The sequence below is a fragment of the Amblyraja radiata genome, chromosome 3, assembly GCF_010909765.2.
Source record: "Amblyraja radiata isolate CabotCenter1 chromosome 3, sAmbRad1.1.pri, whole genome shotgun sequence".
Classification (NCBI taxonomy): Eukaryota; Metazoa; Chordata; class Chondrichthyes; order Rajiformes; family Rajidae; genus Amblyraja; species Amblyraja radiata.
Window position 1 is genome coordinate 79583459 of NC_045958.1, and position 24038 is coordinate 79607496.

The window sequence follows — 24038 nt, forward strand, 5'->3', positions numbered from 1 at the left end:
AACATTCTGCATCACAATGATTTGTCAAGGGTAGATCATGTCACAGATGTTCAGCTACCTAGCCTTAAATATTTCCAATTCCTCAATTGTGTGTCACAAAGACTTTATATCTCAAGTGTGAACAGAGAGAGAGAGAGAGAACCTTCGAAACATCACCACCATCCCATTGTCCTGCAAGTGGCTGGGAATTCTCCTGAACAATCTCCGTCAAGCTGTTTTTCCCAACTTTCTAGTTGCTCTGAGACCACAGAACTACTTTCTCGGGCATCGCATAGATTTGGTTCTAAAATTTCTGTTGTTCATTATAACGTAACCCAGGAACAGGCGTTTGTTTTGAGAACCTCGCTAATTATGCCATTTAGCAATTCAGCTCAGTCACTGGTATTTCCTCATCTGTTAATTGAACTGTTTCAACCATGAGCAGTTTACTGGGGAGATTCAGCAGATTATTTTACCCAGAAACTAAATTTAAATCCTTTGCTCAAAATGTAGAAATAATCTTGCATTTTCCCCTATGCTCATACCTCCCTGTCATGGAAAATCACTTGCACTGATATCAAAGGTCTAAAACCGGTTGGGGTGCACCAACTACCATTCCTATGCAACAGTGTAAGAGTGTTTTATTTTCCAAGCACTAAGTGATATGGAAACAGGCGCATCCAATATGAAAGAGAGGCACACAAATTGCAAACACATATGCACATGTGTAGCAATAAAACTAAAATAATGTTATTTGGTAATTGTAGAATAAATACACTAGTAAGTATAAAGATAAATGGGGTGGGTTGAAAGAGTGCATGAAAATAAATTTCTTGGGGTTATAATTGACGATAAAATAAGCTGGAAATCACATATTAGACATGTAAAATTAAAATTGTCAAAAAGTATCTCTGTATTATACAAAGCCAAGCAAGCTCTGGATTACAAATCACTCCGTATTCTTTATTGTTCATTAATTTTACCCTACTTAAATTATTGTGCAGAAGTCTGGGGTAATAACTATAAAAATTCGATACGCTCATTAACCATGATGCAAAAAAGAGCAATTCGTATTATCCATAATGCTAAGTATCTGGGTCATACGAATCCATTATTTTTAGAGTCAAAATTATTAAAATTAGAAGATTTGGTTACATTCAAAACAGCTCAGATAATGTTTAGGGCCAAAAATAAAAATTTACCTGGAAACATTCAAAAATTATTTAACGAGCGTGTGGGGGGTTACAATTTAAGAGGAATATTTAACTTTAAGAAACAAAAAGTCCGTACGACTAGAAAAACCTTTTGTATTTCGGTTTGTGGAGTAGGAGTGTGGAATAAATTGAACGGGGAATTAAAGCAATGCACAAACATGAATAATTTTAAAATGATATATAAAAAAATAATTTTCAAGGGGTACAGGGATGGAGGGGATGGTTGACAAGTGGGGGTTAATGTTTATCTATTGCTTTACTATTGTTTACTTATGTTTGGGTACTTCAGATATGAAGTTTGTATGTGCATAATAGTTGTATGTATATATATGTCTGTAGGTATTATGGGAAATTGCCTAGGGTAGTATTATTATTAGTAATTAATTGATTTTTAAATATGGTAGAAGTGTTGGGGAAAAGGGGTGATTTAATAAGTTATTCTTCTTCTCACTCCTTTTCGAGCTTGTACAGACACAGAGTTGGACATTGGAACTTTGCCTTTGTTCTTTTCATTGCTTTGTAAATATTGATTGTAATGTCCAATTGTTTGATAATTTCGATTTTGTTAATATTAATGTCTTTAATGTCTTTACTTGTTCGGAATAAATAAATAAATAAATAAATAAACACAATGCTGCAAATGTAGGAAATCTGAAATAAAAATGGGAAATACAGTAGAAATCCAGCAGGCCAGCTAGTGGGAAGGGAAACAGCCAATACCTCAGATCCAGGACCCTCAGCAGAATCCACACATGTACCCACGTGTACACACAAATGCTCACAGATGTACACACATTACCTACACAGAAATAGCACATACATTAACACACAAACACATGCTCTCGTACGCATACACACACACGTACACATACACAGACAGTCATACACACAGAAACACATGGACATACACACCACACACACATATGCACATTCACAGAAACACACTCACAGAAACACACACACTCACAGAAACACACACACACACACACTCACAGAAACACACACACTCACAGAAACACACACACACACACACACACACACACACACACACACACACACACACACACACACACACACACACACACACACACACACACACACACACACACACACACACACACTCTGACATTTAGATAGACACAAAAAGCTGGAGTAACTCAGTGGGACAGGCAGCAGAGAAGGAATGGGTGACATTTTGGGTCGAGACCCGAAACATGAAGTGTAGAAAGTAATGCAGAAAGAAATATCATGACCTCACCAGGTATGTGAAGGTGAGTTCTCCACACCCTATATTTGTTACTGACATGCATTGACTTAGGCTGTAGAGGGACTTATTCTCCCCTTGTCACACTAATTCAAACCCAACCAATGAGTGCCCACCCCTCCCCCACTGAAAGGCAGCTAGTCTTTGAAACATGTGTTCGCCAAGTGAACCAAACACTATGGCCAACATTATGTGTTTGCCTCTAATGCAGCATTTTATTTATTTTTGTGCATGAGTGTTTGCATTTTGTGTGCCTCCTTTTCATGCTGGATACACCTGTTTCCGTATCACCAAGTGCGTGAAAAATGAAACACCCTCACACTGCTACACAAGAATGGTAATTGTTGCACTCCATACAGTCTTAGCTCTTTGATTTTAGTGCAAATACATTTCCAGATCAGGGAGCTATAAGCAGAGAAGCGAAAATGCAAGAGTATTTCCAAATGGTGAGCAAAGTTTTAAATTAACTTATAGCAGAAAATAACTTGTTGTTACTCCCCAGGAACCTACTAATGGTGGAATATTGGCAGCGTGGCAGGAAATTGCCATTAACCACTCTAGTCAGGTGGGATATGGCACTGAATGTGGGCAGCTGAGCTCCATAAAACCAGGTTCCCTGGAACAAGCATGCAATATCCGTGGTACAAAAGTATATTCTGATTCTTTGATGCGTTTCTGTGCCTCACTGAAGTGACCTATCGGTGTTAAATATGTGGTGGACATTTTAAAGAAAGGAACCATGCAGACATGTTCAGAGTTAACATCCCAATTATTGCTGGCTTGCTAAGTAGAGACCGCACACCTCCTCTCGCAAGTGTTCAGAGTGGGGAAGAGGAACAAGAGGAGTGAGTGAAGACTCCGTGATGCAGCATCAGAAGGGCATCTAAATCCACGGAGTGGCAGCTCAGATACTGGTGCAAGGCCTATACTGTACCTTATCCTCCATCCTTACATTAAGTCTTTCACCAGTGGGGTTGGGAGCAGGGCCTTTCCTGTTTTGAACTGGCAATGGAATTGAAACAGCAATCTCAGTGCTGATTAGGAGCGAGTTTCTGATTAAGGAGGTGGCCCCCAGTGTTGTGGGGCAGACTCCTGAATTTGCCGGCCAGAGTGGGAATGGCCCTTTATATCACTGCAGGAGTTACAGGGTGCGCAGTGTTATGAAAAGCTGATCGATTGGCTAGCATCCCATGAGAGTTCAGGTTTGGCAAATTGTCGGTGCATTCAGCTCAGCAATGCTGAAAGCAGCCGGTGCACAAGGACTGACTCCATAGAGTGGACAGTCAGTCCTGGAAGTGCATTGCTTGTGCAAATGCACCTCGATTCTGGTTGAATATCTGGAATAACAACAAATGGCTGGAAATGATTGAGATTGTGTTTTCATTTGAAAAAAAGTCATTTACATATGGCCGAAGAAAGTGTTAAATAAACAGGACTCAAAGTCATTACTCAATAAAACATAGGACATAAAAGAGGCAGAGAAAAAGATTAAAAAAAAACATTGCAGAGAACATTTACGAAGATGTTGAAGGGGTTTCTGGGCCTGAGGTATAAGGCGAGGTTGGGTAGGCAAGGACATTATACCTTGGAGTGCAGGAGGCTGAGAGGTGATCTTATAGAGGTGTATAAGATCATGAGGAGATTAGATAATGTGAATACACAGAGTGTTTTTCCCAGGGTCAGGGAATCAAGAACTAGAAAGCATAAGTTTAAGGAAAGAGGGGATAGATTTAGTTAGAACTTGAGGGGCTACTTTTGCACACAGAGGATGCTGGGTATATGGAATGAGCTGTCAGAGGAAGTAGTTGAGGCAGGTGCAATAACAACATTTCAAAGACATTTGAGCAAGTACATGAATAGGGAAGGATTCGAGGGATATAGGCCAAAGGTGGGTAAATGGGACTTGGTTAAATGGGTAATTTTCGTCAGCATGGACCAGTTGAGCCAAAAATAGACACAAAATGCTGGAGTAACTCAGCAGGACAAATGTAGCTGGGCACAGTAAGACTGGTGGGAGATCTGGGAAGTGGGAGGGGATGGAGAGGGAAAGCAAGGGCTACTTGAAGTTAGAGATGTTCAATGTTCATACCGCTGAGGTGTAAGCTACCCAAGCGAAATACGAGGTGCTGTTCCTCCAATTTGTGCTGGGCCTCACTCTGACAATGGAGGAGGCCCAGGACAGAAAGGTCAGTGTGGGAATGGGAGCGGGAGTTAAAGTGTTGAGCCACTGGAAGATCAGGTAGGTTTAGGCGGATTGAGCGAAGATGTTTAGCAAAACGATCGCTGAGCCTGTGCTTGGTCTTGTCGATATACAGGAGTCCACATCTGGAACAGCGGATACAGTAGATGTGGTTGGAGGGGGTGCAAGTGCCTCATCTGAAAAAACTGTCGGGTTCCTTGGACGGAGTGAAGGGGGGAGGTATAGGGGCAGGTGTTGCACTTCCTGCGGTTGCAGGGGAAAGTACTTGGGGAGGGGGTGGTTTTGGTGGGAAGGGACGAGTTGACCAGAGTTGTGGAGGGAATGGTCTCTGCGGAAAGTGGAATTGTAACTCTATAAAAGTGGAATTTGAAGCACAATTTAAGTCCAAGCAAAGAGAAATGCAAATAAAACAGGATAGTACAAAATCCCAAATAAGAAAGGCCAACAATTACTCCACTTTATATACTATGCATCTTTACATACAGCTCATTTCATGGTGCAAAGAAGTTCTGAGGTTCTTCATGAAGGCATTATTAAGCACCACTTGACCCTCTACTACATAAGGTGATGCTAGGAAAGCTGATCAAAAGCTTTGTCATGGGATTTAAAGGATGTAAGGCAGCAATAGAGGAAGAGAGATTTCGGGAAATGAATTGAAACCTTGTTATCTATAGTCGTTCAGAGCTGGGAAGTCCAGAATGAGAATGTTCCAGTGGGTTATAAGCCTGGAAGACGTTACAGGTAGAGTAGGTATGTTGCAAAACTTACCTTCAGCGGCGCTGCAGTTCTGCCGCTGCACGTGTGCGCGACTTTGGCGCCTTCGAGAGGGGGGCGGGTTTAAAACGCGATTTTCTCTAGGCTGTTGAAATCGATATTGTTCAGCCTACTTAGTTGCTGACGAAAAATCGCTGCGAAATTCGTTCGCTGCAGGTATTTTTAAACTAAATTGGGTTATTTCATTGTTAGAGTAGATTAAAAATCATCCTCTAAAGCCGCAAGCCCCGGCAACGGGACGGATCTCATGTAGGGCACAAGGCAAGGTAGGTTGTTTATTTTTACATTAAAAAGGGCTTCTTAAGATCCCTTTATACAAAATTTTATGTTGCGAGTAGCTGACTTGGGGGCCCATTCAATCCCGCACTGTTTTTCATGCCATATGGGCTTCTAATTCACCGCAATGGCAGCGTTCCAAACCAGCGCGTTCCACAGAATCCCACTTGCAAGCTGATTTAAATGGCCATTAATTTACAGCAATTGAACACTAAATCCCTTCCATTTGGCCTATAAATTAATGTCAATGAGATTTAAAAATCATGTTTTATTGTGAATTCTTGTGTGAATGTTCTTTGGACACTTAGGCTATTAAAAAATGTTAAGTTTTCCTTAAGAAATGGATAGATGTTTAGATCTTGTAATTGAGTTTTGTAATTAGCTACAATTGGGTAACTAACTAATTATATGCTTTAATTTCAGGTCATCCAAGTAACATTGTTTAATATTTGTTTCAGAATGCTTCAATCTATAATAACTGAAAATTTATTTCAGTTCTCTTAATTTTTAATAAAGTTATGGCCATTTCACTGTCCTCGATCACAGCTTTTGTGTTAAGTCAATGGAAAATCAATAGGGAACAAGATGCTAATTTCCGAGTATGAAAATGGCCATAACTTTATTAATACTGAAGATATGAAAGTGAATTAGGTGTCAAATTAAACTTCTTTTTATGCTTTATCTGATGGGATAAATTGCAGACTTGATTTTTTAAATCTCAACATTTTGGAACATTGCTAGGTATAGGGAAGAATTGTTAAGCAATTGTTAATTGTTCAGGTAAGTATAAGTCAGCAAGCTCAACAATGGGATTAAAGATGAGTTAAGTTATGGGTAACAGAATGCACAACAACCAGGGTTACAAATATTTTGGTATATTCGTATTAAGAGGTCCACAACAAGGTACTTGAAAATGTGGATCATACCCCTGATCTTGGGAGCAACTTAGCAGTGAACTCAAAGACTGGTGGTTAGGTTCAGCATCAGTTTCACCATCCCAGCAGAGCTTTTAGCTTTCTGATGAAAAAAAGTTTTAAAGTCAAGACCTCAGACCCAGCACAAAGCTTAGAGTTAACTGAACTACAGCGATTTCTACCCTTCATACACTTTGATCACTACTTACAGCCAACATCCTTATAATATTAGAGAGCTATCACCAACAATTCTTCCCCTTCTAATCCAGTGGCAGGAAAGGATCAACATTAGCCTCCATCCCCAGCACTGAGACTTTAGTTAGATTCAGCCTGCACTCACAGTTAGGCCACAGTGCATTCCTAACATCAGTCTCCAGAAACAGTATTAAGTTAGTGAAAACAACAACAGACCGATAATTCTTCCACTGGTATGTAAAGAGGAAAAGATCAGAAAAAGTTAATGTGCACCCTTACAGACAGAGGCAAGGGAAATTTTATCAGGGAAAAATGAAATAGAATAAAATTTAAAATAATATTTGTTTGTCTTCCTTGAAGAAACTCTGACTGCCTGGACATAATGGAGAACAAAATATCTCAAGTGAATGAGAAGCTAAATTAAATGAGCATTAATTATAAAAAAGAATTGGAGAAATGAATAGGACAGAAAGTGTTGAATTTCCAGGACCTGCATCTTGGAGCATCAGGACACAGTGGATGCTGGTTATCATATTCCAAAATTACAATGACAAAAAAAGAAGGTAGAAAATGTAACCCCACTATTTAAACAAGACTAATAGACCAGTTATCCTGATATCACTCATGAAAAGATGCGAAAGACTGCTGATTGGGTAACAGACAGAAAATAATGATGGAAATAGGAATGAAAAGGCCATTTGGGGGTTTGAAGGCTGTGATCAGTGCCGTGCTGCAGAGATCCTTAGTGGGGGTTAGTATAGCTCTTTGTAATCTAAATCAATGATTTAGAAGTGACCATGCATAGTACATTTGTGTTTGATGGTGATACAAAGCTGGGTGTCAGTGCAGTTTGTGGGAAGTATGCAGAAGTTCCTGAGGGATATTGGCAGATTTAATGACTAAGGACTTTGCACATCAGGAAAAATGTGAGGTCATCCATCATGGTCCAAAATACAGAAAATTTGTGCTTTTATTAGTGAGAGATTGAAAGATGCTGATGTTCAGAGGGAATTGGGTTCCCTTGCAGTTTTATTGTTGAATGTTAATGTGCAGGCAAATGGAATATTTATTGAGGTTTATTGCAAGAGTATTTGAGTCCAAGAATAAAGATGTCTTGCTGCAATTACATAGACCCTGGCATGACTAAGTTTAGACTCTTCTATGGTCTCCCTATCTGTGTAAGGATTTTGTGATAGATTGAGTGCATCAAAGGTTCATCATATTGATTGCTGGAAAGGGGGAATTGCTCTTTGAAGGAAATTGTAGCAGACTTGCTCTATACTCCCATGTGTTTAGAAGAATGAGAGGCGGTCTTGTTGTTACAAAATGATTCCAGGGTTTGGCAGAATAGATGCAGAACTGGCTGGGTCATCTGGAACCAAGGGTCAACACTGTGATCCTAAACTGTGGGTCAACGATTCAGAAGAAATATGAGGAAAAAAAATATTTCCTTTGAGAATAGCGAATATTTTGAATTCTCCTCCCAAAGTTGCTGTGAAGGCTTTGTTGTGAATGGCAGGGCAGTTGAGGACGGCTGAATTACGTACTTTTAGTGTCCTGATGTTCTATTAAAGCAAAGGCAAAGTGCAAAGGCAGGTAAATTTGCAGCTTTTGTGGGTTAATAGCACCACTCGTAATATTTGGCCTATAGAGCTGTAAAGGCAGACTTTTGAAAGACTCAACAAATTATGACTGCGTGCATTCCAGGGTGTCTAGCATTATTTCAGCACTTGACATCTGGCCTTTGTCAATGTCATTACATCTCCGTGAGGCAACAGGGAACCAGTCTGACTGTTATTACCTCCAGATGGCCTCAGAGTTTGGATTTGAATTCAGAAATAGGAACAACAAAACTAAAAGCTGGAACTGACCATTTGAGTTTAATTCACTGTGGGTGAAACACAGAGGGGGAAAGAAGAGAAGCGAGTTGCTAAATTATCAGTTTGGTAATTGTACCTGAGCAGATTGCAATCAAAGACATAAAGAAGTTGGCTTATTTACTCCAGTCCATGAATTTTATGCAAACCATGTGGGCCAGTAGCTGGAACGGAAAGGCTGATGTCAGGGTGTAGGAAATGCTTTCCTTTATAACCATGAAGTAATCCTGTGCAGATAATGAATGCTTTGTGAGCAAGCCCACATTTAATTCATCACATCTTTTACAGAGTCAGGAATCAAATGTTTCTTACTGGTTCCAAAAATGCCCATTCGTTCTTGAGATCTACAATCCAATCTTCTTTGCCAAGAACAGAAATCTTTCTGCAGGGATTAAGAGACTTTAAATTGAATGGCTGCTTCAACAGGCAAGATCAGTTTCAGTTTATTTAGTAAGCTTTGCACAAATAATCTTTTAGGCCTGATGATCCGCTGTGATGAGGATTGGAAAAATAACAATGTTTCTAGCGAAGGACCGATAGCCACATCCATTACTGAGTCTAATAAAAGTCACGGAACAGGATAAGCAGTGGTACATTTCTAAAAATCCAAAGTAAAACTGCAGATAAAAGCAGAAAACGCTGGAAATACCCAGCAGGTCAGAAAGCGCTGATGGAAGATTTAAACAGGTCGAACTGGGAAGATGTTCTGAAGAAGGGTCGATAGCCTGAAACATTAAGTATGCTTCACTTTTTGCAGTACTGCCTGACCTGCGGAGTGTTTTCTGTAATATATTCCTTTTGGGTTCAAGCACTAACTTCTCAGCTGCACTGCTCCCTAATAACAATAAAAAATAAGGGGCGGCACGGTGGCGTAGCGGTAGAGCTATTGCCTTACAGCGTTCGATCCTGGTTCGATCCTGATGACGAGTGGTTGTCTGTACGGAGTTTGTACGGTCCCCAGTGAACTGCGTGGGTTTTCTCCGAGATCTTCGGTTTCCTCCCATACTCCAAAGACATGTAGGTTTGGAGGTTAATTGGTTTGGTATAAATGTAAAATTGTCCCAATTGTGTGTAGAATACTGTTAAGCCCCTGTCTCACGGTGCGAGTCCACCCACGAGTGATCCCGAGTGAAAGAAAAAATCAAACTCGTGGTTGTCTACGAGATTCCAAGTTTATGTTCACGAGTTTAAACGAGTTCCCACGTGTATGTCTAAGTTTGCCGTTTACTTCTCATTTCTGCGATGTACTAAGTTCCTCTCCCGAGTTACTCTTGAGCCAACAGCGACTACCGACGTGTGGAAAAATCATCACACGGGTAAAAATGTCATGCAGTTTTTTTTACTATAAAAAGCCACCCATGACCATGGACAGAACTGCCCCGATGATCAGCTTCTCCGTGTCTCTTATGTAGCTGCATGCTTCTCTTGTCATGTAATTAACCGCTTTTATCAAATCCTTGCCTATCATTGCTACATTGCAATAAATGGCATTTAAAGTACTTGGCTGTCAAAAAAAGCGCAAAACGTAAAGATGTTTAAGAAACGGACTGCAAGGAGAACTTGAAAGCTTTTGTAAATCGATTAAATTCAGGTAGAAGTTGAACTCAAGATTTAAATCCCCTGAAAGTTAGGTTTCTTAACACAGGATAGATGTTCTGCCAGAACGGAGTTGCTGAATAAAATCGTCTCCCGTTTTCCTCCGTTTCTTGCATGACCTCGGCTTGCCAGCTTTATTTCGCACTCCTTGATCTGTGTAATGTGTAATGACTGTGTTCCTGCATTCGACATTAACACCATCGTGAAGTTTGCAGACGACACAACAGTGATTGGGCTGATCAGCAACGGTGATGAAACAAAATACAGAGCGGAGGTGCAGAACCTGGCGGACTGGTGCGCACGTAACAACTTGTCACTAAACACCTCCAAGACCAAGGAGCTGATTATTGACTTCAGGAGGTCCCATAATGGAGAATACGCCCCAATCTCCATTTACGGGGAAAATGTGGAGAGAGTGTCCAGCTTTAAGTTTCTGGGCACTCACATTTCAGAGGACCTCACATGGTCCACCAACACCGCCGCGCTGGTCAAGAAGGCACACAACGACTGTTCTTCCTGAGGACATTAAAAAAGACTGGTCTGCCCCAACAGCTGCTGACAACCTTCTACCGCTGCACCACAGAGAGCATATTAACATATGGCATCTCTGTGTGGTATCTCAGCTGCACGGAGGCGGAGAGGAGAGCTCTTCAGCGCGTCATCCACAGAGCGCAGAGGATTATTGGGACACAGCTACCAGCCTTGGAGGGCATCTACCACACACAGTGCCTCAGGAAGGCCGTCAGCATCCACAAAGACTCCTCACACCCTTGTAATGGGCTGTTCGAACTACTTCCCTCCGGCAGACGTTACAAGGCCTTCTACGCCCGAACCTCCAGACTCAGAAAAAGCTTCATTCCCAGAGCTATAGCGGCTCTGAACTGGCCCTGCTGAGTGCCCCCCATCCCACCTGGACTGTCTCCCTCAGATGGTCACGTCGCACAGTTTATTTATTTATTTTTGACATCGGTTGGAAGCTGCATACCAAATCTCGTTGCACTGATGTGCAATTACAATAAAATATATTATTATTATTATTATTATTATTATTATTATTATTATTATTATTATTATTATTATTATTATTATTATTATTATTATTATTATTATGTATATAAGTGTAAAATAATAAACTGACCAAGAAGGTCCAGTGTTCTTCCCTGTTAGTTTAGTTTAGAGGTACAGAGGGCAAACAGGCCCTTCGGACCACTGAGTCCACGCCGACCAGCGAGCCCCGCACACTTAAACCATCCTACACCCACTATGGACAATTTTACATTCACCAAGCCAATTAACCTACAAACCTGTACGTCTTTGGAGTGTGGGGGGATCTCGGAGAAAACCCACGCAGGTCACAGGGAGAACTTACACAGTACAGACAGCACCCGTAGTCGGGATCGAACCCGGGTCTCTGATGCAGCATTCGCTGTGGCAGTTGCACCACCGTGAATGAAGGCCTGTTTTAAGTATCAAATAGAGGAGCAAGAAGGTGATCAAGGCGGAGAAAGTGTAGAGGCCAATGACCAGGTAGTCCAACTCGCAGGAGCGCAGGTCCACCATGACGACGCCGTGGCCGTGGTGGGTTTTGGGGGAGGCGCAGGTGACATTGGTGACCAGGCGAGGGATGTAGACCGTGGTCCGATTAATCCACCACACGAACCACCTGGTGTCACAGGTGCAGAGAAAGTGGTTGCCGCTTAGCCACAGCTCCCGAAGGTGTTTGATGGCGCTGTTCGGGAAACTGGAGGCCTGGATGGTCTTCAGGTTGTTGTAGCTGAGATCCAGGTACTGCAGGGAGGTCACGTCCTGCAGGAAGTCCTTGGTCCGCTTGGAGATCTGGTTGCGGGCGAGGTTGAAGACGCGCAGGGTCTGGGTGCAGTTGGACAGCATGCGAGGCACCGTGGTCAACAGGTTGCTACCGAGGTCCAGCAGCTCCAACCAGCCTAGCAGGTAAAGCCTGCCCCAGTTGAAGCTCCGCAGCTGGTTACCGCTCAGCACAAGTTTCTTGAGAAGCGGGGGCAGGTGGTCAAACACGTCGTGCGGCATGAACGCGAGTTTCTTCCCATAATAATCCGCTGCTATCTGTGTTCGAGAGCGAAAACTTGCAAAGGGCAGGCACGGTTCCTCGCCAGCGAAGATGGACACAGAATGCTGGAGTAACTCAGCGGGACAGGCAGCATCTCTGGAGAGACGGAATGGGTGACATTTCGGGTCGAGACCCATTACTTCTATCCAGAGATACCGCAACAGCACAGCACAAAACGACCCAAAACGTCACCAATTCCTTTTCTCCAGAGATGCTGTCTGCCCCGCTGAGTTACTCCAGCATTTTGTGTCTATATCCCATGGCTTATAATGTCACCTCACATTGTAAAATCATTATCTGAGAAATGTCTCCTCGCTGGCTCAAACATAATCTATGTAGAACACACGTTTCTCTCTCCTTCATATATGTGGGAATTCCCTCAGTATGGTCACGTTTCACGCGTCCCGCCCGGTATTAACCCTTCCCATCAATGCTTGAGCCCCCATCTTCACTCTGTACCTTCAGCTTCATCGGCGGCTCTCTCCCATTGAAAATATCCAAGTTAATTTCAGACCCCCTATCCATCCATCCATTCATTCATTCATTCATTTTCCATTAAGATCTGACTAATCTTCAACATTTCACTTCTGGCACTCGGGTCAAACCCACAGTAGACTCAATAGTCACTACGGTAAACTCACGGGCCACTACGTTCTTACAACGAGTTTAAATATTTCAAATTTTAACTTCAAGAGTAGATTTGACTCATGGAAATCTTTTAACATGTTTAAAAATTTTCAAGAGTTAACAAGTTTCCCGGGTACCTACCGTCAGCGCCACGAGTCGCTAAGTTGCGTCCACGAGTTCCGACGTTCCCGCTATGTTAATTGTACGTGATTACCATGAGTTTAATTTGATTTAAACTCGGGGTCACTCGTGGGTCGACTCGCACCGTGAGACAGCGGTTTTAGTGTGTGGGGATCGCTTGTCGGTGTGGACTCGGTGGCCTAAGGGGCTTGTTTCTGCACTGTATCGCCAAACTAAACTAACATTTATTTTTCCATTTTGGGTTTCAAATGTCGATATCAACTGGATCTAAGTTACAACTGAAGGATATGAAGGGACTTGGCTCTGTTCAATGTTTACCATTTCAAAATGGAGAATGTGGTTATTTATTTCATTATGGTATCACTAAATGGCAACTGCACACAGTGTCAGCTGTGGCTGATTGACAATTGCTGAAACCGTGTGTTCAATTGTTATTGACATTTTGAATCCAAAATGGAAAAATATCAAGACTGAAGGTAGAAAGAAGGATCTGCAGATGCTGGTTTACAAAAGACACACAGTATTGGAGTAGCTCAGCGGGTCAGGCAGCATCTCTGGAGAACTTGGATAGGTGATATTTCGAGTCGGGGCCCTTCTTCAGGCAATGTTTTGTGCAGTTCCAAATGAGGTGTTTAATTGCAATGATGCTGGCTGGAGGGGTGAACAGATCCCACAGCCTGACTTTGACAAATAATACAAGAGTTTTTGCTGTTGCCCTGTCCTTGCCTTAAATCTTCCCTTCATTATTTGGTCCTTACAACTTTATGGGTTTTACTGCGTGCTAATTATTTGTTGCTTTCCTCACATTACAAAGTACGCTTATTTCAAAAGCACTGCTTTTTTTGCAGTCAAAAAGGTGTTAACCTCTTAGACACGCCGGTATGCCTGACCGTGAGGCACATACAGTGGCTTGCAAAAGTATTCATACGTCTTGAACTTTTCCACATTTTGTCACGTTACAACCGATGATGATGTTGGATGATGGATTGAACAGTGCTCTGTGAGATGTTCAAAGCTTAGGATATTTTTTTATAACCTAACCCTGCTTTAAACTTCTCCACAACTTTATCCCTGACCTGTCTGGTGTGTTCCTTGGGCTTCATGATGCTGTTTGTTCACTAATGTTCTCTAACAAACCTCTGAGGCCTTCACAGAACAGCTGTATTTATACTGAGATTAGATTACACACAAATGGACTCTATTTACTAATTAGGTGACTTCTGAAGGCAATTGGTTGCACTGGATTTTATTTAGGGATATCAGAGTAAAGGGGGCTGAATACTTTTGCACGCCACACTTTTCAGTTTTTTATTTGTAAACAAATTTGAAAACCATGTATCATTTTCCTTTCACTTCATAATTATGCACCACTTTGTGTTGGTCTATCACATAAAATCCCAATAAAATAAATTTACGTTTGTGGTTGTAACGTGACAAAATGTGGAAAAGTTCAAGGGGTATGAATACTTTTGCAAGCCACTGTACTGTCACAAAAAAGCGCTGTTGAAAAGTACTTTAGACAGCACTCCCTCAAGTCCTGAGATTATATTGCAAGCTCAAGGCCATAGGCTAAATTTAAAGAAAATGTGCAGGGCAAGGATTTTTACACAGAGAGTGGTGGGAGCCTAGAATCAGCTGCCAGAAGTGGTGGTGGAGGCAGATACAATAGTGGCATTCAAGTGTCTTTTAGATAGACACAGATATGGAGAGATATGGGTCACGGGCAGGCAGAGGAGATTAGTTTAACGTGACATCATGTCCGGCATGGACATTGTGGGCTGAAGGGCCTGTTCCTCTGCTGTGCTGTACTGTTCTATGTTAAACAGCAGTGGGCCCAGCAACGATCCCTGAAGCACAACACTTGTCACAGAACCCCCTGAGAAGGGTTTCGGCCCGAAACGTTGCCTACTTCCTTCGCTCCATAGATGCTGCCTCACCCGCTGAGTTTCTCCAGCATTTTTGTCTACCTTCGATTTTCCAGCATCTGCAGTTCCTTCTTAAATACTAGTCACAGGACACCAGTTTGAAACACAACCTTCCACCACCACCCTGTACTTCCTACGATGAAGCCAATTTTGTATTAGCTGGCTCCCTCTGGATCCCATGTGATCTAACCTTCCAGGGCAGCCTACCAAAGGACTTGCTAAAGTCCGTATCGATTACATATACAGTCCTGCCCTCATCCATCTTCTTGGTTACTTCAAAAAAACTCAGTCAAATTTGTGAGATATGATCTCCCACACTTGAATCCATGCTGACTATCCCTAATGAAACCCTGTCATTCCAAATAAATGTATATCTTATCCCGCAGAATTCATTCCAGTAACTTTCTTACAGCAACTATTAGGCTCACTGGTCCATAGTTCTCAATTTTTTCTGTGCAGCCATTCTTAAATAGAGACACAGCATTAGTCACCCCCCAGTCTTTCTGCACCGGGAGACTGTGCATCTCCACTCCTTCATAAGCCTTAAGATGTATAGCACCTCCATGGTGCTATACATGATGGTCATATCTTGAGAACAACAGTTTTCAAGATATGACCATCAACTTTCCCAAGATCCCTGGTCAACATGAATTTCTCAATTTCTTGTTGAGGAATTGAGTATCCCACTGTGTATTTAGACAACCTTTTCACTGTCCACAGCATCAACTTTTAGATGATTTGCAAACTTGCCAATCATATCTTGTACATTCACATCCAAACCATAATACATATCACAAAAAACCAAGGTCCAAGCACTGATCCTTCTGGAAAGGGTACTGTGCGCAACCTTGTCAAATACCTCCATAGATCCCCCTCGGTCATGACTGACCATGGGTGATGCATCCTAGTTGTTGGCTGCTTGCTCCAAACCTCGGCTAGAGCAGCGTCGCTTGTGGCTGAAGAGACCAATGCGGGCGGGAGTGACAGTCTCTATGGCAAAGGTCACATTTGTGTGTGGTCTCTGGTTTGTTGAAGTTGCTGCGCTCTTTTCTCCGTGCCCGCTTGTCTGCCGCTGCGTTCAACAGTTTCTCTTCCCCCGTTTTGAGATGTTGGTTCAGGGTACCTCTCCACCTCGTGCGGTCAGCTGCAAGGCTCTCCCAGGACTCCACATCGATGTTGAGCGCCTTCATGTCTCTCTTGCAGACATCCTTGAAACGTAGCTGGGGGCGACCGATGGTTCTCCTCCCAGATGTCAGCTCTCCATAGAGGATGTATTTTGGAATATGGCCATCCTCCATGCAGTGGACATGGCCCAGCCCGCGAGACACTCTGTCTTGCCAGGATATGCCCAGGATACAGCGGATGCTTCTCATTTGGAAGGTGTTGAGTCTTCTCTCCTGTCTGGCACATGTAGTTCATGTCTCACTGCCGTACAGCAGCGTGCTGATGACACAAGCGTTGTAGACTGCTATCTTTGTCTTCACTGTCAGCTTCGGGTTGGTCCACACTCGAGTTGTGAGGCGAGCGAGAGTTGTATCTGCCTTCCCGATCCTCCTATCAATCGCTGTGTCCAAGGAGAGGTTGTCGGTGATGGTGGAGCCGAGGTACGTCAACTGATGGACGGCATCAAGTTCGTAGTCGTCAACTGTGATGACAAGCGGTGCCTCTGTACCCTGCCCGAGGACGTTCGTCTTCTTCAGGCTGATGGTCAGCCCGAAGTCCTTGCAAGCCCGATAGAAGCGGTCCATCAGTGATTGTAGTTCCTGCTGGGTGTGGACACAACTGCAGCGTCATCGGCAAACAACATATCTCTGATGAGAGCTTCACGTACTTTTGTCTGCTCTGAGGCGGGTGAGGTTGAAGAGTCTGCCAGCTGATCTAGTACGCAGGTAGATCCCCTCTGTTGCAGTGCCGAAGGAATGTTTCAGGAGCAGAGCAAAGAAAATCCCAAAGCGTATGGGAGCGAGGATGCAGCCTTGTTTGACGCCACTGCGGATGTCGAAGGGCTCAGAGAAGCTGCCATTGAACTGCACTGTCCCCTTCATGTTCATGTGGAAGAATTCTATCATGCTCTGCAGTTTTGGTGGGCATCCGATCTTTGGCAGAGCCTTAAATAGGCCATCTCTGTTGATGAGGTTGAACGCCTTGGTGAGGTAAATGAAAGCCACATTCAGGGGCATCAGCTGTTCTCTGCACTTCTCCTGGAGCTGGCGAAGGCAGAAGTCCATGTCTACTGTTGACCTTCCAGCTCGGAAACCGCACTGTGACTCTGGGTAAACACGTTCTGCCAGCTTCTGCAGGCGGATCAAGTTGATCCGAGCAAAGATCTTGCCGTCGATGTAGAGGAGGGAGATGCCTCTTTAGTTGTTGCAGTCGCTTCTCTCGCCCTTGTTCTTGTATTGGGTAATAATCGTTGTATCCCTCATGTCCTGCGGTACAGCTCCTTCTTGCCAGCACTGGCAGAGGACTTCATATAAAGGGAGCAGTAAGGTAGTCTTGCAATGCTTGATCAGGTCAGGGGGAATCCCATTGCTGCCTGGGGCCTTGCCTGAGGCCAGGCTGTCAATGGCCTTGCTGAGCTCTTCTACATATGCAAACATCTTCTTTAGGGCTTTGGCTACCACCACCCTTGGGAAATATGGGTCTCAGGGATGGGAGATGAGATGGTCGAGGAAGGGAAAGGAGCAGGTGTTAATTCTGGCCAAATTGGAGATGCCAGGACACTAAAATTGAGTAAAGGCTTCTGTGCTGCTAGGCCATTTGGTCAATCTAAATGTGCCTTTTGCAGAACTGGGACAAGCTGCGAGCTCTTGATGGTAAGTCCGCAGGCCATTGTTGGAGCGATCCCAGGCAAGGGATCAGCTCCGATATGAAGTCCACGCCCCGCGGTGGTGCCCAATGTGACATCCTTTACACTAGTGAGACCAACACAGACTGTTTCGCTGAACATTTGCACTTTGACCGCTGAGACCTGCTGGATCTCCCAGTTACCAATCTTTTTAACTCCTCTTCCCATTCCTAAACCACCATTCGTGTCCGCGATCTACTCCATTGCAAGAGTACCACATGGAAACTGTGAACCGCACCTCAGTTGTTTGCTTGGGTAACTCACAACCCAACAGTTTGAACATTGAATTCTCCAATTTTGTGACACTTGCCCCTCTCTTTCCTGTGCCCCTCCTCCATCTTGGTGCACATCCATTTCTCCAACTATCTCCCACCACCAACCCCCTCCCCCATTCAGTCCTCCTGGTCCTTTTCCCTCCTCCCTACTCTCATTGAGTTAGGGAAAGGTGTAGTCCATAATCGTTCATTGTTGGCTGTGGAAAAGGTGATAATGAAGGGATATATGGGTGTGAACAGTGGAACTGGCAGGACAACTGGGGTGGGGGAGGGGTGGTGAGAGGGAATCTTGGGGTTACTTGAAATTAGAGAAATCAAAATTCATACTGCTGGGTTGTCAGCTGCCCAAGCGTACATGAGGTGCTGTTCCTTCAATTGGGCATAAGCTGCCCAAGCGAAATATGTGGTGCTGTTCCTTCAATCTGATGTTCTCCGTTTGGACTCATTTATATTGGCGAGACCAAGCACAGACTGGGCAAACGTTTTGCTGAACACGCTCAGTGCGACTTGGCCTACGTGATCTCCCAGTTGCCAAACATTTGAACTCATTTTCCCATTCCCATATTGACCCTTCTGTCCTGGGCCTCCTCCAATGTCAGAGTGAGGCCACATGCAAATTGTAGGAACAGTACCTCATATTTCACCTGGCATTTTACAACCCAACGATATGAATGTTTATTTCTTTAACATCAAGTAACCCCTGCATTCTCTCCTTCTCCACCCCTCCCCCAGTTGTGCTGCTAGTTCCACTTTTCACGTCCATATATCATTTTTTATCACCTCTTCCACAGTCAACAATGGACCATTGTGGGCTCCAACTTTCCCTGGTCATTGATGTCGGCACTGATTTGGTCTGAACCTTTTCATACCTCCAGTCTCCTTCTCCCCTGACTCTCAGTCTGAGGAAGGATTTTGTCCTAAAAGGCCACATGTTTAAAAGGCATTTTGACAGATACATGGACAGGAAAGGTTTACATAGAAACATAGAAACATAGAAATTACGTGCAGGAGTAGGCCATTTGGCCCTTCGAGCCTGCACCGCCATTCAATATGATCATGGCTGATCATCCAACTCAGTATCCCGTAGTTGCCTTCTCTCCATACCCTCTGATCCCCTCAGCCACAAGGGCCACATCTAACTCCCTCTTAAATATAGCCAATGAACTGGCATCAACTACCCTCTGTGGCAGAGAGTTCCAGAGATTCACCACTCTCTGTGTGAAAAAAGTTTTTCTCATCTCGGTTTTAAAGGATTTCCCCCTTATCCTTAAGCTGTGACCCCTTGTCCTGGACTTCCCCAACATCGGGAACAATCTTCCTGCATCTAGCCTGTCCAACCCCTTAAGAATTTTGTAAGTTTCTATAAGATCCCCTCTCAATCTCCTAAATTCTAGAGAGTATAAACCAAGTCTATCCAGTCTTTCTTCATAAGACAGTCCTGACATCCCAGGAATCAGTCTGGTGAACCTTCTCTGTACTCCCTCTATGGCAATAATGTCCTTCCTCAGATTTGGAGACCAAAACTGTACGCAATACTCCAGGTGTGGTCTCTCACCAAGACCCTGTACAACTGCAGTAGAACCTCCCTGCTCCTTGAGTATTCTAGAAAGTATTCTAGAAAGGCGCTATATAAATCCCATCCATTATACTCAAATCCTTTTGCTATGAAAGCTAACATACCATTCGCTTTCTTCACTGCCTGCTGCACCTGCATGCCTACTTTCAATGACTGGTGTACCATGACACCCAGGTCTCGCTGCATCTCCCCTTTTCCTAATCGGCCACCATTTAGATAATAGTCTGCTTTCCTGTTTTTGCCACCAAAATGGATAACCTCACATTTATCCACATTATACTGCATCTGCCAAACATTTGCCCACTCACCCAGCCTATCCAAGTCACCTTGCAGTCTCCTAGCATCCTCCTCACATCTAACACTGCCCCCCAGCTTAGTGTCATCCGCAAACTTGGAGATATTGCCTTCAATTCCCTCATCCAGATCATTAATATATATTGTAAATAGCTGGGGTCCCAGCACTGAGCCTTGCGGTACCCCACTAGTCACTGCCTGCCATTGTGAAAAGGACCCGTTTACTCCTACTCTTTGCTTCCTGTTTGCCAGTCAGTTCTCAATCCACATCAATACTGAATACTGAACCCCCAATGCCCTGTGCTTTAAGTTTGTATACTAATCTCGTTAAGACACAGGAAAATGGGACTAGCTCAGATAGATGACTTGGTCGGCATGGACTAGCAGGGCCAAATTCCTATTTAGGAGAGGGAAAGATTTGCAGTTTCCATTACATGAAGAAATGTTTCTGAAATCACTAACTTTCGTATTGTGCTCCATCAGTTTCTGCCCTTTCTGTAGTTTAGTTTAGTTTATTGTCACATCTACTGATGTACAGTGAAAAGCTTTTTGTTGCATACTAACCAGTCAGTTGAAAGATTGTATGTGATTACATTTGAGCCATCCACAGTGTACAGATACATGATAAAGGGAATAATGTTTAGTGCAAGATAAAGTCAAATTAAGGATAGTCTGAGGGTGTCCAATGACATAGATGGTATCTCAGGACCGTTCTCTAGTTGTTGATAGGATGGTTCTGTTGCCTGATAACAGCTGGGGGAAAAACTGTCCCAGAATCAGGAGGTTTGCGTTTTCACAATTCTGTACCTCTTGCCTGATGGTAGAGGGGAGAAGAGAGAGGGGTGAGAAGGTTAGAGGAATCAGTTGCTTTTAATCATCAATCGATTTATTTAATCGTATTAAATATATAAATTAAATCACTCCTTAACCTTTTATGTTTAAGAAAGCATAGGACTACTCATTACCACTCTACCACATAATTTAAGTCTTTATCCCAACTGTAAAATAATAGCTTTTATCCAAATTGGTGCAATGCCACCAAAGTATAGGCTTTGGTGAAGTCTGTGGTTGGTGAGGCAGTTTTCTTAAGAGTTTAACCAGCCCCTTTAATCAGATTAAAGCAGAGGCTAACTTTCATATTTTCCAAAGCAGAAAACCGCAATTTAGCCCAAATTCTGTTGAGGTGGATTAGAGCTCTGGAAATAGAAGTATTTGGAGTGCTGAGTGCAGTTGTGATCACTCCATTACAGGAAAGATGTGGAGGCTTTGCAAAGGGTGCAGAAGAGGTTTAGCAGAATTCTGCCTGGATTAGAGGGTTTCGGCGGCATGGAGAGGTTGGATAGACTGGGATTGGATTCTCTAGAACGTTGGGGGATGAGGGGAGTCTTGATAGAAGTATATAGAATTATGAGCGGTATAGATAGAGTTGACTGTCAAAATCTTTTTCCCAGGGTGGCAATGTCCATCGCTGAATTTTATCGAGTCCACATCACAAGATTTGAAATAGTTCAGCCAGAGCTGAACACACTTCTCGGTATCTGCATACAAAGGCGTCTTGCGCTCCTTGTGCTTCTTTTGCGTAGTGGTGGAAAGAATGGTGGAAACAGAGCTGTGATGTGTACACTCTTTCCTTGGCCCCAGCTGTAGGATGAAAGGGGGAAAGTTTAATGAAGATGTGTGGGGCAAGTGTTTTTTACCCAGAGAGAAGCGAGGGATTGGAATGCATTGCCAGAGATGGCGGTGGAGGCAGATGTAATAGTGGCTTTTAACAGAATATTAGATAAGCACATGGAAGTGCAAGGAATAGAGGGATATAAACCATGTACTGGCAGATGAGATCAGTTTAACTTGACATCATGTTTCGACACAAACAATGTTGGTTAAAGTGTCCGCTCCAGTGCTGTGCTGTTCTATGTCCTAAGTAGGAGTAGGCCATTTAGTGACGAGTCTGCTCTATCAATCAATAAGATTGTGCTAATCTTTTCATCAGAGCCTCTGCCTGCATTAATGCCATATCCTTTAATTTCCAGTATTGAATATTGTTCTAACATCAAAGAATCAATTGATCTCTATCCCAAATACACTTTGAAACTTGGGGTGGGAGATTGCAACCTTCACCTGGTCCACCCTGTTTCGACGAATGCAATCAACCTGGCATGAACAATCAAATAAGATCAAATAGAACAAGAAGTACTACAACTTTAGCCCATGCACGCCATACATAAGAAGAAGAAGACTTTGAAACTAAACACATCTTTTTAGGTAAGAAACTTCAAAATGTCTATTCTTTGAATGAAGAATTTTATATATGACAACTGTATTGCATGGCTGACCCATTATGTTAGGACTATGATATCCCAGTCAGATGAAACACCAACTTCACATCTATCCTATTGAACCCTTTAGGAATTTAATGTTATTGTTTCTCACGTTTGTTAACTCAGGATTAATTTGGGTTTCATGGGTGGTTTTAACTTAATTCTTATGTAAACTGTCATTATTTCATAACTGAATATCACAACTGTATAGCCACACAAAGCCAAGCACTGTGCTTCACCTCAGAGAAGCTGGAAGTTTACTATTCAAGCTAACAGGAATCTCTTTTACATGGAGTGTTGAGAATGAGCACATTATTCCTGTGATAAAGGCCCAATACACGAAGGCAGCACAAGTGAGGGTAGCTGACACAAGGGTCTGTACTTGGTTAAACACCGAGTGTAGAGTAGTTTGTGCTTTATCATTGCCCTGAGAATTAACAATTAACAGCAGCCATAGAATTTGAAAAATAAATAGTTAATTCCATTCTGTTTTAGCTGGACCTAATCAGTGTTGAAATTAGTCATTGAACAAGTAAGATTACTTCCTGTTGCTGGCTATTGCATTCTTTAACAGTAATTCAAACAACTATTTAAACATAAAGAAAATCTTTATCTTAGAAAAATTCTACTTCAGCAATTTTGTTGGAATTATTCTAATTGGTTGGTAGTTCAAGTCCAGCTATGTGAAGCTTGGTTTCCTCTTTTTTGTGCCAAATAAGGGCAGCACAGTGGGGCAGCAGTAAGGTTGCTGCCTTACAGCACCAGCAATAGTAGCCCGGATGTAGGGTGTAAGTTGCAGCAGGAGTTAAAACTGGCATGTAACAAAGGTTATGCCACTGTGGTGATGGGGGATTTCAATATGCAGGTAGACTGGGAAAATCAGGTTGGTTCAAGACCCCAAAAAAGATAGTTTGTAGAGTGCCTCCAAGATGGATTCTTAGAGCAGCTTGTAATAGAGCCGACCAGAGAAAAGGCAATTCTGGATTTTGTGTTGTCTAATGAACCAGATTTGATAAGTGAACTCGAGGTAAAGGAACCGCTTGGAGGGCGTGATCATAAAATGATTAGTTTTAATCTGCAATTTGAGAAGGAGAAGGTTAAATCGGAAGTGTCAGTGATGCAGTTGAACAAAGGGGACTATGAAGGCATAAGAGAGGAGTTGACCAAGGTAGACTGAAAAGGGATCCTAGCAGGAATGTCGGTGGAACAGCAATGGCAGGAATTTCTGGGCATAATCTGGAAGACGCAGGATAATTTCATTCCAAAAAGGAAGAAAGATTGTAAGCAAGAGGCAACCGTGGCAGACAAGAGAAGTTAGGGATAGATAAAACTAAAAGAAAAGATGTATAACACAGCAAAGAGTAGCCAGAAGCCAGAGGATTGGGAAACTTTCATAGGACACAAGAAATAAACAAAACGGGCAATACGGGCTGAAAAGATGAAGTAAGCTGGCCAGGAATATAAAGAAGGACAGTAAAAGCTTATTTAGATATGTTAAGGGAAAAAGAGTAGCAAAGTTAAATGTGGGTCCCTTGAAGCCAGATACAGGTGAAATTATTATTGGTAGCAAGGAAATGGCAGAAGAGTTGAACAGTACTTTGGATCTGTCTTCACTAAGGAAGACACAAACAATCTCTCAGATGTACTGGAGTACAGAGG